This window comes from Propithecus coquereli, unplaced genomic scaffold, assembly GCF_000956105.1.
Source record: "Propithecus coquereli isolate 6110/MARCELLA unplaced genomic scaffold, Pcoq_1.0 Scaffold450, whole genome shotgun sequence".
In the NCBI taxonomy this organism is placed as follows: domain Eukaryota; kingdom Metazoa; phylum Chordata; class Mammalia; order Primates; family Indriidae; genus Propithecus; species Propithecus coquereli.
The window spans coordinates 413,979-418,755 of record NW_012150286.1 but is presented as its reverse complement, the minus strand read 5'-3'; positions in this window follow the sequence as shown (position 1 = coordinate 418,755).

The following is a 4,777-nucleotide window of genomic DNA, read 5'->3' as shown; positions in this document are numbered from 1 at the left end:
CCCATATACATCCATATACACCCCCCTTTTCCATCCTCATATTACAGTGGGAAAATTATCCCCTTTTCTAATGCCCTTTCTCTACCAGTGCTCTGTAAGTAATAATTTCCCCACATTTTCAGATACTTAATATTAGCATGACCTCTTCTTCTTTTCTTTTCAATTCCTCCCTATTGGTATTATATCAATAGCGTTTTATTATCTTAAAAGCATAAAAATAAATAGCAAAAAATTCTATGACTACATATTCATTCACTAAAAAATATTTATTTGATGTTTATAAAGTATCATCTACATGATGAGGATACATCCATACATATGATAAAAAGTATCTGCCTTCTTAAAATAAAAGCAAAATAAATAATTCATTGTATAGGAATTTAGAAAGTGAAAGTTTTATTGTGAAAAAAGTTGGAAAATAGGATAAAGAGTGCCAAAGGTGGAAGAAGAATGCATTATTTATATAAGATCATTGATGATGCATCACTGTGAAAATAACCTTTGTGCAAGGACTTGAAAAAGCTAAGAGAATGAGTCAAGAGGATATCTTGGGAAAAAGTATTTTAAGTGCATAGAACAGCTAGTACAAGGAGAAGGAGCACACTTGGTAAGGCTAAAGAACAGCAAAGAGGTAAGTGTCACTAGAGAAGAGTGGACAAGAGGGAGAGATGTAGGAAATGAAGTCAAAAAAGCACTGGGTGGCAGGATCTTACAGGCCATTGTGAGAATGTTGACATTTGTTTTCAGTGAAATGAGGGAAACACTGGCTATTTTGAGCAGAGGAGTGTTGTCATCTATGTTTAAAAAGATCACTTAGGCTTTGTGTAGAAAACAGTATGAAAATGTTCAATGGTAAAAGACTTAAAACTTAGGAGAGTACACCAATAATAGAGCCAAAGATGATAAAAAGTGAGATGAGGTATAGATAGTGGTAACTAATTGTATAAAACACAATAGACCATAATTGACTGATGAATTGAATATGAAATGTGTGAGGAAAAGATGAGCTAAGGCTAACTCTAAAATTTAGAGTCTATGCAATTCCAAGACAGAGTTATGATAAAGCAAATGGCAGAAGATTGCTACCGGGTAATACTGATGGATATGTTTGGGAATTCATATTGAATATTTTGAAGTATTAACTAGTAATCAAAAGGAAATATTCAGTAAGAAATTGGAATACATAATACATGATTACATGTATTGTAATGTTCAGGGGAAATAGAAATGGAGGATTGCCAATGTATAGATAGCACTAAAAAGCCATTGGACTGAATTAGATCACTAAGTGTACAGAAACAAGAGTTTCTAATGATAGTTTCCTTGGCTGTCCAGAGCTTTTTAATTTAATCGGGTCCCATTCATTTACTTTTGTTGTTGCCGTGATTGCTTTTGGGTTCTTCTTCATAAATTCTTTGCCTTGATTTTTTTTTTTAACATTTTCTTCTAGAATTCTTATGGTTTCATGCCTTAGGTTTATGTCTGTTATCCATGATGAGATGGTTTTTGTGAGTGATGAGAGATGTAGATCCTGTTTCACTGTTTCAGTCTTCTACATGTGGCTATCCAGTTTTCCAAGAACCATAGTTCTTGGAAATTATTATTTCCTCAGTGTATGTTTTTGTCTGCTTTGTGAAAGGTCAGATGACAATATGAGGATGGTTCTATGTTTGGGTTCTCAGTACGGTTCCATTGGTCTATGTCTCTGTTCCTGTGCCAGTACAATGCTGTTTTAATTACTATAGCCTTGTGGTATAGCTTGAAGTCTGGTAGACTGATGTCTCCCAATTTGTTCTTTTTGCTTAAGATTGCTTTTGCTATACAGTGTCTTTTCTGGTTCCACATAAAGAGTAGAATTATTTTTTCTATATATGAAAAAATTGATGTTGGTCTTTTAATAGGGATTGAATTTAATCTGTAGATCACTTTGGATAGTATGGACATTTTAAAAATACTGATTCTGCCAATCCATGAGCATGGTATGGTTTTCCATCCGTTTACATCCTCTGCAATTTCTTTTCTCAGTGTTTTGTACTTCTCCCTATATAGGTCTTTCATTTCCTCAGTTAAATGTATTTCTAAATATTTTATTTTCTTTGATGCTATTGTGAAAATTATTGCATCTTCGATTTGATTCTCAGCTTGCCTATTATTGGCACATATGAAAGCTACTGATTTGTGTGCATCGATTTTGTAGCGTGAGACTTTGCTGAATCCATTTATTAATTCTGGAAGTCTCTTCTTTGAATATTTGGGGTTTTCTAGATATAATATCATATCATCAGCAAAGAGCAATAGTTTGAGCTCTACATAATGGGAGAAAATATTTGCATGCTACACATCCAATAAAGGACTGATAACTAGAATCTATATAAAACGCAGGAGAAACAGCAAGAAAAAATCAAACAGCACCATTAAAAAGTGGGCAACAGACATGAACAGAAAATTTTCAAAAGAAGACAAATGGCCAAACAAACATGAAAAATTATTGAACATCTCTAATCATCAGGGAACTGCAAATCAAAACCACAATGAGATATCATTTAACTCCAGTGAGATTAGCTTTTATCAAAAAGTCCCAAAACAACAAAGGTTGCCATGGGTGTGGAGAGATAGGAATACTCATGCACTGCTGGTGGGACTACAAACTAGTACAACCTCTATGGAAAGTATTATGGAGATATCTCAAAGAGCTACAGGTAGAACTACCATTTGATCCAGCAATCCTACTACTGGGCAGCTACCCAAAGGAAAAAAGACATTCTATAAAAAAGACACCTGCACTCAAATGTTTATAGTAGCACAATTCACAATTGCAAAGATGTGGAAATAACCCAAGTGCCCATCAATACATGTGTGCATTAATAAAATGTGATATATGCATACCATTGAGTACTACTCAGCTGCACACACACACAAAAAAAAAAAAAAGAAAAAGAAAAAGAAAAAAAGAAGTGGTGAACTACCTCTTGTATTATCTTGGATGGAGTTGGAGCCCATTCTTCTAAGTGAAATATCCCAAGATGGAAAAACAAGCACCACATGTACTCACCATTAAATTGGTACTAATTGATCAACATCTATGTGCAGTATTCAGGACTCTGATGAAAACATTTTTGTTGGGAGATGGGGCCAAAACCTGAATGGATTAAATTATAAGACAAAGTTAAAAGAAAGGAATTAGAGATGGCAAATATAGGCAATTATTTTTGAGAAGTTTTGCTATAAAAAAAAAAAAGAAATAGGGTGCACCTATTAGAATAAAGACTGACTCTTCTGTGGCCATAATAAACATCTGCCAGAACTGGCTTCAGCCAAATTTAAGTGATCAAGGGCACTTTGCCTCAGTGAACATGCTTTTCAAGCCATTCATTCGCTGTATGCCTTTGCTTCTGGATGTCCTCCCATCAAGAATATACTCTCTCCAGTAAACTTGACAGCCAATCAAGAACAGCCTCAAAGGAGTAAGGCTTCTGTAAATGATACCCACTTCTCGGATTCCAGAAAACCCACCAAATTCTGGTCACCAATAATCCTATAAAAGCTTAGCATTTTTCTCTGCCCAGAAATACTATGCCTAGGAAGTATAATTGTTTATTACTATAATAGGCAATAAGTTGAGCCTTGTGATTTTCTATTTCAATTATTGAATAGTACCCTTGTCATATGTTGATAACTATTATTCCTACTAATAATGTATCTTTATTCTCTAGTCATTGCCAACATGCTTGAAAAAAATATCCACACTTGATGCTTTCATTTTCTTACATTCTCTTACTTCTAGTGTTGTACATGTACTAAGTTTTGTTTCTAGTTACCACATTTTCAATTAAATTACTTTTGATCTTTGTAAATGTTTTTCAAACTGGGTAAGGGAGAACACCTAGGGTATAAAAAGACTTTTCAAAGAGTTTATCCCAGCATGAAGATCTTTAAGGGAATCAATTTTAAAATCTTCTCTCCTATTTGTATGTACTCTTTTCTCAATTGCTCTGTTTGAGAATGCCCTCAGGAGTAACCCTATCTCCACCTTACTAAACAAAGCCTTATCTCTAACTCTTCTCAAAATTTAATTTGGTACCTTTCTCAAGAGGTAAAACCTTCAAACAAAGGGACAGTGTTACATTTTGATGGTTGAGAAGCCTATTCTTCCAAGGCAATGTAAACTGTTGTGTGGTTTGAATTATTTCCATGTGTATATATATAACCAGTAAAAGGGAATCGTGGTATTAGAGATGCAATTTTGACCTGCCTTTGGACATTCTGAGTACACACATGTGATAGAGTAAGGGAGCAGGGCTTGGGGCAATTTTCATTGAATGAATTTGCTTTTTTTCAACCTCCAATATTACCAAAGATTTCATGACTTCTGAGGCGTAACCCTGAAAGAGTATACAATAGTAAAAAATATTGGAAATGGCTTTCATTCCATCAACTTCTCTTTTTATACTTATTCCATGTATGTACTTACTACATCAGCCCTGGCAGAATATGTAGTTCTTACATGGTAACTAATATACTGAATATTAAAATACTTTCTATAAGTTTCACACTTACTAGAAGCCACATACCTTTTGTTGGTGAATTCTAGTAGTAAGTGGTATTTGTACATAGATTCATGAAATAATCGAAAGGTCCCATCAAGCCCATTTTTTGATGCTTTTCCCATAAAATTTTATTTGTATGTTTCTTATCTTAGTCATTCTCTAATATAGTTATATTTTGGTTTATGAACATCCTTAATACCTTAAATATTTTTAGGTGTCTGACAAAAATG